Source organism: Cebus imitator, unplaced genomic scaffold, assembly GCF_001604975.1.
Source record: "Cebus imitator isolate Cc_AM_T3 unplaced genomic scaffold, Cebus_imitator-1.0 Scaffold175, whole genome shotgun sequence".
Lineage (NCBI taxonomy): Eukaryota > Metazoa > Chordata > Mammalia > Primates > Cebidae > Cebus > Cebus imitator.
In genome coordinates, this window is record NW_016107490.1 from 1816249 (window position 1) to 1829153 (window position 12905).

A 12905-nucleotide genomic window follows, 5' to 3' on the forward strand; every position below is an offset into this window, starting at 1 on the left:
GCTGAAATGAGTTTAAAGTCAGGTGAGTCAAGGTGTATTGAAAGGGTATCTTAGTCTCTTAGTTTTCTCAGCATGCTATAACAAAATACCATGAACTGGATGGCTTAGATAATACACATTTATTTTTCACAGTTCTGGAGGCTACAAAATTCAAATTCGGAGTGCCAGTGGATTCAGTTGTTGGTAAGGGTCCTCTTCCTGATTTGTAGATACAGTGTTTTCATTATGTCTTCACATAGTCTTTCCTTAGTGCGTGCACTTGAAGAGAGAGAAAGAAAGAAATTGAAGGGGGGGGGGAGAGAGAGTAAAAGAGAGAGAGAGAGCTCTTGTGTTTCTTTTTTAAATAAGGATGTTAATCCAATCATAAAGACCCCAATTTCATGACCTAGTTTAACCCTATTACCTCCCAAATGCTCCACCTGTAAATATTATCACAGTGGGGATTAGGTATTCAACATTTAAATTTTGGGGAAACAAAAATATTAAGTCTATAATAATATATTGCGGATCAAAATTAATGTCCTTCCTGCATACAAAATACACTTATTCCATCCAAATTACCCCAGAACTCTTGTTCCAGCATCAACTCTAAAGTCCAAAGTTTTATTTAAATATTATCTAAATAAGATATAGATGAAACTAGAAATACGATTTATCCTGAAGCAAAATTCCTCTCTATCTGTGATCCTGTGAAACCAGAAGAATTATGTGTTTCTAAAATACAATGATAAGACATAAATAGGATAGACAATTGCCCTCAAAAAAGAGAAACCTGAATGAAGAAAGAATGATGGGTCCCAAGCAAGTCCAAAACTTAGCCAGGCAAATGCCATGAAATCTTAAGGCTCAGTAACAATTCTCTTTAAAATGATTTCCTGCCCACTGGACAAACTGAAACAGCAGTCCTGCTTTCCAGGCTCATTGAGGTGGATGGTTCTGCCAGGTAAGGGTGAAGAGTCATGCATCTGAGTCTCTTGGTGGGCCCCCTTTTACTGCTCCAGGATGCTGCCATCTGGCTGCTGAAGTGAAGGCATTTGCCCTTCCTGCTTCTTGGAAAGCGAGGCAGCTCTGATGATTTCTGAATCACCGTCAGGGTCATCCTTCTATTGCCTGAAGAATGACGTTGACAGCAAATAGCTCTCTGGTCTAGTCCCATAGGATGTAAGAAATGTGACAGCTTTCCTTCATTTAGTTTCATCTCTGCCCCTTGTGTTCAAATTAGCATCGTTCTTGCTGGGGTGGCTGATTAGGTCCGTGGTTCCTACCCATATTAATCCTCTTTTCAAGTGGTTGCTCCACCACACTCCTAGTGTTCTCCACAATATAGATGGGCTGAGAAGGTTCCAGTCTTTAAGTTCTGGCTTATCTTTGCTTAACAATTCCTTCTTCAATTTATTTCTGTCTTCATGCATTTTACTATAAGTAGTCAGGAGGAACTGAGCCACTCCTCCGACTCTTCACTTGGAAATATTCTCAGCTAAATATCTAATTTCATTGTTTGGAAGTTCTACCTTCTTCAGAATTTTAGAACATAAATGCAATTCAGCCATTTATTATTTTTTTTTTTAAAAACAAAAGTTGCCTTTTTTTCAGTTTCCAATAATGTTTCTCATTTCTACCTGAGGCTTTACCAAAATGACCATTATTGCCCATATTTCTGCCAACATCTCAGTAATAATTATTTAGATATTCCCCAAGAAGATAGAAGCTCTGTCTGCAGCTTTCCTCTTTTCTAAGTCTCATTTGAATCATCCCTAATTGCCCTTTATGGAAATCTCAGCTTTTTCTAGCATGCATCTTAAAACTCTTTCAGTCTCTACCCATTACCCAGTTCCAAAGGCACTTCCACATTTCTAGGTATTTGTTATAGCAGCACCACACTTTCTTGGTACCAGTTACTATCTTAGTCTTTTTGTACTATTATAACAAAATACCATGAATTGGGTGAGTTAAACAACAGACACGTATTTCTCGCAGTTCCGGAGGCTAGAAAGCCCAAGATCAAGGTGCCAGTGCATTTGGTTCTTAGTGAGAGTTCTATTCCTGACTTGCAGATGCCATCTCTTCTTATATCCTCATGTGGCCTTTCTTTGGAGCATTCCTGTGGAGGAAGCAAAAGAGAGAAATAGAAAGAGATTGTGTACATCTTCTTCTTTATATAGGGTATTAAGACCATTATAAGAGCTCCACTCTCTTGACCTTGTCTAAATCTAATTGCCTCCCAAAGGCCCCACTTTCAAATACCATCACCTTGAGGATTAGGGCTTCAACATATGAATTTTAGGATTTTACAAACATTTAGTTAATAGCAGATAGTATGAACAAAAGCTTTTGAGTAAGGCGGGATAGCCGCTTAAGGATCTTAAATAGCAAAGCAAATATGGCATGATTGTGGTTCATTTCAGCTTGTCTACTTCTGCATTTGCCTGGTTGGTGTCTTTTCACTAGTTTCAGCTCAACTTGGGTGTCCTGTGCTTGCCTGCTCCTTGATCACATGTTTATACCAATTTCTATCTTGTCTTAGTTGAGGGAAACCCCTACAAAGACTTCCTTATGGTGCTGGAAATTAAACTACTTCTATACACAGCATAATATAGATTATGCTATAATCTATAGTGTGTGAATAGTCGCTGTGCAGAGAATAACATTAAAATGTTATTTTGAAGGAAATGGTCATATTGCAGATTGTCTTTCACCAAAAGAGGCAGCAGGAGGAGGTGAAGAATATGGTATAGGGACTGAAGGAATCTCTATTCTACACTAGAGCTTTTTGCCAATTAGCCATGCATCTTAGGGGCATATTATTTAACATTTCTATACTCTTACTGTTTTATCTCCAAAATAAGGCCTTCTGACCCAGATTCACTTCTGAAATGTATTTGACGTCACTGAACCATCAAAAACTTGAATGCCCTCCATACAGTACTTCTGAGTTAAACTGTACTAAAAACAAATGACTCTAAATACTCATATTATGAATAAAATGCTCATATATGCCAAGAAATATAAATCAGGCTGCATGACAAAAACATTTATTTCTGATATCAGTGAAAACTTGAGATAATTCAGTAAAGATGGTATTAAACCGTGTAAATATCATCCAACTGTGATTTGGAACTGTGGAACTTTCCCCATGGGTGGAAGCATCTGGGCAGTCTGTGGGCTTGATTTCAGAGATTTGCTTATTCAGTACATAATTGCTTTGTTTCTTCCATATTTCATTATTCAATTAATAAACATATATTGAGTGTATGCCATTGATTCATTCACTAAATATGTTATTTAATGTATTTTTATAGAGGAATCTGCTGCATATTTAACACCGTTTTCATTGTTAAGAATAATATCAATGAAAAGATGAGTTCCTGATTATGAAGAACTAATAATATCATTGGGGAGAGAAAATGTATTTGTTGAAAAGATGAATAACTTTATGCGATAATGCATGATAAAGGTCTGAGAGAGACAAAGGCTATAAGGGTTGGAGGTAGCGGGTGGAGAGTGAGTCTGTGGGCTGGGTGAACAGGAAGAGTTTAGAAGCCTCTTGGGCTGTGCCTTGACACATGACAATATTAGCACAGGTGGAGAGGATGAGAGAGGTCACTTTAGGTAGGGAAACAGTATGTGTTAAATCAGTGAATTGGATAAGATTAAGAGGTGTATGAATTCAGCAAAAATCCAGGTCCGTGTGCAGAGAAGGGCTTATATGAGAGACTTGTGTGGGAAGGGGAAGTGAAGTGAAAGCACTTCCATTTTGGAGAGGTTTTCAAAGTCAGGTGAAGAATGTTGGTCCTTGCTCCTTCCTTCCCTCCCTCCCTCCCTCCCTCCCTCTCTCCCTCCCTCCCTTCCTTCCTACCCTCCTGCCTGCCTGCATTCTTCTTTTCTTCCTCCCTCTCTTCCTCCCTCTCTTTTTCTTCCCTCCCTCCCCCTTGCTCCCTACCTCCCTCCCTCCATCTTCCCCTGCTTACCTTCCTTCCTTCCTCCTTTTCTTCCTTCTTTCCTCCCTCTCTCCCTCCCTCCCTTCCTCCCTTTTCTTTCCCTCCCTCCCTCCTTTCCTTCCTTCCTTTTCTTCCTCCCTCCCTTTCTCCCTCTCTCCCTCCATCCCTTCCTCCATTTTCCTTCCCTTCCTCCCTATTTCCCTTCCTTCCTTCCTTCTTTCCTCCTTCCCTCCCTCTCTTCTTCCCTCTCCTTCCTCCTCCTCTCCCTCCCTCCCTTCCTTCCTTCCTCCTTTTTTCCTTCCTTCCCTCCTTCCTTCCTTCTTTCTTTTCTTCCTTCTTTCCTCCCTCTCTCCTTCCCTCCCTTCCTCCCTTTTCCTTCCCTCCCCCCTCCTTTCCTTCCTTCCTTTTCTTCCTCCCTCCCTCTCTCCCTCCATCCCTTCCTCCATTTTGCTTCCCTTCCTCCCTCTTTCCCTTCCTTCCTTCCTTCTTTCCTCCTTCCCTCCCTCTCATCTTCCCTCTCCTTCCTCCCCCTCCCTCCCTCCCTTCCTTCCTTCCTCCTATTTTCTTTCTTCCTCCCTCCCTCCCACTCTCTCTTTCTTTCTCTCCTTTTCTTTCTTTTTTTTCTTTCCTTTCTCACTTTCTTTCTTTTTGTAATATGTTTTGCTCAATCGAAATGTTTTCATTACTTTATTAGTGAAATCACAAAGAAGTCCTAGAGACCATAGAAAGGAAAAAAAAAAAAAATCACTTGAACCGGCAAGGCAGAGGTTGTGGTGAGCTGATGTTGTGCCACTGCACTCCAGGCTGGACAACAGAGCAAGACTCTGTCTCGAAAAAGGAAAAAAAAAAAAAACCGCAGGGAAAGCTACTAGGGGAACAAGTGCAAATGGGAGTTGTTATAAAATATCATAAAACATGATTGAGGTGGCAGAGCTTGGAAGACCCATGATGAAGGTAGGGTTCCTGACCAAAGTCTGGTTTGCCTAAGATGAACTGTGCACACTGAAACTTCTCGAAGGTGTTCATCCCAAGTCAGGCACAATATACAACGGACTTTATTTGTCTGAAGGCATTTCCTAGTACATATTTGAAAGTTTTCTCTTTACCATTTGAGGAATGTGCCATACAGAAACATTTTCATACACATCTGCCTAGTTATACGCTGATTAATTGACAGATAAATTCCTTTTCAATTTAGACAACTTACTTTAATCCTTTGTCTATTGCTGCTTTATTGATGACAAAAAATGGTGGGTCCAGATAATCTCTCAGCGTCAGAATGCAATGCCGTACATTTCCTGAAATGTAAATGGCACCATAAGAGTGGTATGTCCAGCCTCTGCTCGCTGAAATATGCTCCTCCAATGCTCAGTCCTAAATTTCCAGGCATGTAGCATTAGGTAGCTACAACACACAGATATTATCTTGTGGAGAAGTGAATTCTAGAGTCCATGAAAAAATTGCTAACCCAAGGTTGAAACTGAAAAGAAGCAGACAAATTGGGTTTTATTTCTCTGTACTGGTAGAAAACTTGTACATCACATACTGTTATGGACTGAATTTTGTCTCCTCAAAATCCATGTGTTGAAGTCCTAATGCCCTCTACCTCAAAATGTGACTGTATTTGGAGACAGAGTCTTTAATGAGATAGTTAAAATGCAGTCACTGGGGTGGGCCCTAATCCAATATGACCGATATCTTTAAAAGAAGAGAAAATCAGGACACAGATAAATGCATAGAGGGAAGACCTTTTGAAGGCACAGAGAGAAGGTAACTATCTATAAGTCAAGGAGAGTTTCCTGGGATAGATCTTTACCACATGGGCCTCAGACCAAACCAGCCCTTCCAACAACTTGATCTTGGCCTTCTAGACTGCAGAACTGTGAGAAAATAAATTTATGTTGTTTAAGCCATTCAATGGATGATACTTTGTTATGGCAGCTCTAGAAAATTAACACACTTGCCCTTTAGGGTTTTGGATGCCTCACACATTAATGGCAAATAATAGTTTATACTAACAGTATCTATCAGCCATTGCCACAACAATGGCATGCATCAAATCACCCTCAAACTCAGTGGCATACAACTGTTATTTTTCGTCCATGCTTTAGTGGGTCAGCTGGGACTGCTCTGCTTCAGGCTGTGAGGTGACTGGGACAGCCATTTGCATTCTGAGGCCCAAGTTGAAGGGAGAGTGACTATCTGGGGAATATTCTTCTCATGGAAATGGTAGAAGTGCAAGATAGCAGGCCAATTCCACAAGCATATTTCAGCTCTGCTCTCACACATTCCTGTAATGTCCCATTGACCAAAGAAAGTCATATGGCCAAGCCATGACAGACATGTAAATGTATAAGTTAAGAGAATGAAGAGTTGGAGAAAGTAATTCACTATATGATACTTACTATGTAGAGGCAGAAGGCTGGATGTGATGGTCTTTTAAAGCTATTTTTCTCTAAAATAGTTCCATGACAATTACTCAGATTCTAATTTTATTGAGAGCTTACTATGCAACCAACCCTGACCTAAGTGCTTTACAAGGTTATCCAATTAAACCACACAGATCTGTAGCTTATTATAAACAGTATCCTGCTTGACTTAATCAAGTGTATGATGATAAACCCTAGTGTCACACATCAGAGGGTAATTTACTATTCACAGACACCTCAAGTGCAGCTCCTGAGACTAAGAATGAACATACATAGACATTCCATGCTGGGCAAAGCATCCACCAAACAGCCAACTCATTTGCAAATGGCATTGTGTTTGTTCCGCCTTTATGTTTATAATGATATTTTTCCTAACTCAAACTACAAGATACAAAATTAACACAAAACTAAGGTCTTGCCTCCAAATAGACGCTTGACTTACCTCTCAAGATATATCAGAAAGAAGTTTCAGAAGATACTGTCACAGCTAAGGCTATATAAGAACTCTGTGCCTTGTGACTCCAAGGTTGTGACGTTGTTGTAAGAAGGCCCAGCGAATTAGAATGACCCATTCAGTACCATTCCACAGTGTCAACCCCTGCACTACTAGCTGTTTCTTCTGGTTCCAGACAGTGTCTTATTTTTGCTTAGTAAATATGGGCCACATTATGCTAAATGGTCTTTGTACAGGAATTGAGATTACAGATTATCGGTGACTACTCTTTACAACTGATTCCCATTGCCCTAAATTTGAGCCTATTTTCTTAAAAAGAATGTGTAATCATTGCTACATCTTAGCTTTGAAGACAGAAAAGTAGAAATGGGTGTTCTATTCCCCCTTCTCTAGAAATCCTGCTGAATCTCATTCAGAAACAGAAGTTCAGTTATAATAATAGAGAACTCTGTGAAATGGCCTTCTCTAGAATAGCAAATGTCAGTGCTTCAAGGATGAATGGCATCAAGATGACAATCTACATTCGATTATGGCATGTAAATTAGATAACAAGCATAAGAAATGGGTTTACAACCCCTAACCCTGTTGTTATATACCTACTAGTAATGATCTACCAAATAATACCCAAAATTGTTCTTAATATTAATCAGTTTCTTTATACACTTTCAATTATGTTTATATCTATTGCCTAAATTTAATCTCTATGATAAAGACAGTGGATTTGTGTTCATGTGATAGAAATAAATGGGGATCCAGAAACTGATGACATTTGGCATAGGTCAAATGACAATTCAGAGCTAGAGGGATGACTGGAAGCTTCATCACTGTTAACAGTCATTGAGATCCAGGGAGAGAGAGGAGCTGCCTCATAGTTCTTTACACATGTTGATTCATTCCAGTCTGGGCTGTTTACACTATAAAATGTAGAAAGGCAATCTGTAAAATGGCCCTCGGGGCCTTAGTAAAGATTTCTCAAAGACAGTCTGAGCTCCCCATTCACTAGTGTTTCACAACATGTACTCACTGCAACAACCAGACGTCATATTCAGAATTTTATTTGATCTTCCAATTTGGGGCAGTTTGACACCCTAGCAGAAGGTAGTTTAGTCACCTTGGTAAATGGCTTCATGACAACTGTTCTCCCAGTAAGTAGTTCTGCTGACCAAGGAAAACAAACCAGAACACAAACAATGCCAGAGCAGGTGTGCTAGCTGTTGGGAAAAAATTATTAGAGTGACATGACTCAATCACTCTGTTTCACTTATCATAATATATTGTTTGTTAAAAGCATTATTTCTCTCTGTGTCAATTTTTTCTAAATTTCACATCTAACTTTTTTTTTCCTTCAGATATGCCACAGCAGAAGCAAGTTGTGTTGGCAGTAGGTGAGACAGAGAAATTTTAATCCTATTTTCAGTAAACCATCCTAAGGTTATTTATAAACTAATATAATTTGAAGCATGACATTTCTGATACTTGTGTCTTTTGTTTGGGTTTCTCAAATGCAAAATGATACATTTCAGAGATCAGAGAATATTAAAACAAAACAAAAACAAAACAATTTCTCATGTTTGCCAACTAAAAACCCTGAAGAGTAATGCTTCATATGATTCTATGTGTAGTAAGCTGACCAAACATACACATTCATGATATAGCATCTCCTTCCAGAAGTGGAAGGAGCATTGTTATAGGAGACTCTTCCTCATTCTACCAATTGAAAATAAGGGGGATTCCACTTTCAGGTATCCTGTTTAGTAAAATTAAGCAAAACTTCCTGATTTAAAGTCTTTAAATGAAAGTAATAGAGTGTGTTAAGTAACCAACTAATATTCTGCTGAAAACCTGATGACCCTCGGGAAGGTCTCACAGAATATGTATTATTGAATAGTGAGTCTCATACCACATGTTTTTTATTTGGATGACTCCAATTCTATCCCATTCCCTTGCCATTTCAAGCAACACTATCACAGTTCAGTCAACCAACAAGGACCTGAAGGAAGAGAACGTTAGATTTGTTCCCCAAAACGCAGGAGATTGAAAATGTGAAAACTGGGGCAATTGCCTCAAAAGTTGGGCATGTGGCTCTCTAACAAAATCCCCCACCTCTGAAAAGACTCTCCATGAAACTTCCTGTCATCTCCTTGAGACTGTATAGAGTCAGTTTGGATGTAACACTTTGAAAATGCTATAGATGTGGCAGGAGAAATTTTTTTTTTTTCTAAGATAATTATGACAAAGAACTCAGGTCAAAAATAACGAAACTTACCCTTGGAGTTTTATAAGCACTGACTGGCAAAAGGGGAGCAAACGTGGACCTTGGACATTTTGCACTTTACATGAGCTCATTTTTGGTAGGCTGGGTTGGCTGAGTAGGGTCAATTAGAAAGGAAAGTAGGCTGAAGATGAGAGGTAGGTAATAAAAAGAAACCTTGTAACCAGGCAGTTCCCTATACCATTAGTATTATAGTTAGTGTCATTCTTAATGTCTACTATCTCCTAGGAACATCAAATGGACAGATAAATAAGAGTGGTCATGAACAGAGTCACTTCACAATTAGTCACATTGATGAGACAAAAATATAATGGAGAGATTGGAGGGAGGAAGAGAACACATATAGTTAAATGGATAATTTATCATTAATTTAATTTCCCATTGACATTGACTAGAATTTAGGAAATAGAATGAATAAATAAATGAGGAAAATATAGCAGTAGGTATAAATCAAGGCTACCCAAGGCTTGTGTGCTTCCAGTACAACTAGGGAGCATTTCCTGTATCCCTACCATGTGGTGGGCAATGCTCTATGTGCCCTCTGGGAATAACTTACATAAACCCTTACAGAAATGGGAATTCTTTGTTATTTCAATTTTGCAGAAAGTGAAACTAAAGCACAGAAAGGTTTGACAGCTTGTTCAAAGGACCATGGGACTGAGTAGAAGAACTAAGATCCAAATCACATAATTAGAATTCTTCACCATGATGACCCTATACTCCAGAATGGGAGAACAAAATGGAACTTGTGCTTGACAGAAAGTAGGGTATACTTGGTTAATCAGCTTACCTGGAGGGTGTTACCTCTTAAATATTTCCTAATTGATGGTTAAAAATAATTCAGTTAAGTAATAATAAATACTTGTACAAATTGTGGCATAATACCACTATTTTAGTTCTACAGGATGTCATTGCCAAATGATATGTACTTTTTATTCCTTCTTTTGATATAAAGAAATGAACTCATGAAGCACTGGACATACTAGGTACTTTAGTCAGTGTACATTGATTGAAAAAAGTCATTGAAGTATTGATTGAATCATTTTATTGAAACATATAGAGTATAAAAAGTCATGAATACTTGTGACAAAACATAGTGACTTTGTTTTTTTAAGAAGACCACAAGCAATTCTTGTAATCCATGTTATTTCTGAATCTCTGTCTCTTGTTCTGACATTTTAAAAATAGAAATGGAATTCATTCATTTAAATATCTGTCTTAATGGGGACATTAATTCATAGCTATGTCTAAATGTTGTTTGTCTTTTAGGAAACAAGATAAAGCGAAGAACTCAAAGAACTGAGAGAACGTTTTGAACATGATGATGGAGAAATAACACTCTTGGGAGAAATGAAGATACTTTCTCCTCCCTGGTTTACCTGATTTTCCAGCACCCAGTGATAAGAGAGCATGGCATTCATGATGTGTACACCTGCAGTGATATCTTCACCTTTCTAAAGCAGATGGCATGGTAGACATTTGCCAGCCCTCCTTTCACTATACACAAGCTTGGTGTATGCTGGAAGACCTTTTACCTAATTTCTTAACCCTCATATATTCCAAGACAGAACTAAGCACATGATAAAACCTGAATGAGTCCGGGCACAGTGGCTTATGCCTGTAATCCCAGCTCTTTGGGAGTCCGACGGGTGGACAGATCACTTGAGGTCAGGAGTTTGAGACCAGCTTGGGCAACATGGTGAAACCCTTTCTCTACTAAAATACAAAAATTAGCTGGGCATGGTGGCGAGCACCTGTAATCCCATTGGCTCAGGAGGCTGCGGCAGGAGAATCATCTGAACCTGGGAAGCGGAGATTGCAGTGAGCTGAGATTGTGCCACTGCACTACAACCTGAGCGGCAGAGCAAAACTCCATCTCAAGAAAAAAAAAAAAAGAAAACCTGAATGAGGCCAGCCTGGACAACAGAACAAGACTCCATCACAAAACAAACAAACAAAAAACTGAATGAATGGAAGCAGATACGTGCAGAGAGAAACATTGATTTAACTTCAGGAAGAGTGACAACTAGTATTTTGGTAGACTTGTGTATTGCTATCTACTAGTATATCTTCAACTGGTGTGTGAAGATAGAACTACTGGATTGTTCTTTATGTGATTACTACTTCCCAGTTTTAGCAAAATATTCCAATTTAAGGGAAATATTTTTCTTTGTTAATAAAATAGAGAAAAGCTTTAAAATATGTATAATTCTTCCTTCATGCTCACTGCCTCTCTTTTTGATATTTCTTCTATATAAATCTTTTCTTATATTCATGTTTCATTGTATAGATAATGAAGGAAACATAATGATTATCAAAGATAAGCAGATAAGTTCAAGGCGGAGTTCCACCTTTCCCCATGAAGCCCTTCCAGGCGTGTTTACATGTAATATCCTTGAAGGCAAGACTCATTATCGTTGCTGGTATTTGGCACATATTAGGTACATGGGCAATTTGACTGTATCAATTAATGATCAACAAGAATGGATAAAGAAAGTAGATGTTTTTGTGAGGCTCTCAAAGAAGATGTATAGAATATTTTGGAAATGGGCCCAATTTATTTCTAAAGGAAATTTTACTTTCAAATTTAAAAAAAATCCCCCCAAATAAGATTTTGGGGGATTTCATATGATTAACTCTTTACATTATCTTGTGGTAATTATACAGAAATCTCTATTTATGTAAACACAGTAAATGCATCATAACACTAGAATAAGTATACAAATACTGCATGTCAAATTAGGTTATAATCACTTTCAAGGGACGTGATTTCCTAGCTAAACAGATTCGTTTACATTTTGCAAAATAAAAAATAAGTGAAAATAACTATATAAAATCAGGCTTACAGCTGGACAGATCTTCTTGGCAATGGTCCAGACACTGAGCAGGGAAAAGCCCCTCCAGCTGAGGAATGCTCAGGACACTCAGGACGACTTTGCAGGCGCGGCCGGGAGAGGGACCCTTTTTGGGGTTGCTTTGATTGTGCACCCTGTTCCTGGCTACCTGTGGGGAACTGCATGCACATTTCAGATGAGACTTTTTGTGAGAGGACTGGGATGGAACGTGGGGAGTGGAGTGAAAACTTTCTTAGTAGGGGAGGAAAAAATGAAGCAATTCAACACTTCACCTTTAGGGAATAAACATAATAGAAAAAGTCAGGGATCCTCTAACTAAAAAGCATATAGTGGGAGCTAGCATTGGAATCACTGAATTTTAGAATCAGGGTTTGTGTACCATGGATTGATTATCTGGCCTAGCCCTTAGCATTGGATGAAGAAACTCTGGCTATAGGGCAAGGAGCAGTGCTAGGACCGAGATCAGAACATTACCCTCAAATCTGGAGCTTATTTATGAGATAAAGATCGTATTTTCAAGAGAGAGAATGATTTTGAAACTACTCATTTCAATGCATATCTTTAAAAAAATACATTCCACATCTCCCTGACTTAGCCAACACTTCCTGCAACATTCCCTTATTTTGATGGCAGAAGGGCATAACTGTGAACCATAGTTTTTATATGGTATTATATAATATAGTGGCATCTTCTGTGTCCAATTGATTGTGAAGAGCAGTTTGCCTTTCACTTAGCTTCCATGAACATTAGCTTCAAATATTCACTTACAGTAATAAGAGCCAGTTTGCTAAATCTGTCTCCTTCATGTTCATTTGCCGCTTAGTTTTGTTGATTCCAAGAAGTTACCAAAATAATTTTTTAAAATCATAGATTCTGATTTCGAGGTAGCTTTGTTTTTCTGCATTGAGTAAAATATGTGTGTGTGCTTTAATTTAATTAATACTAATTTTTACTCGA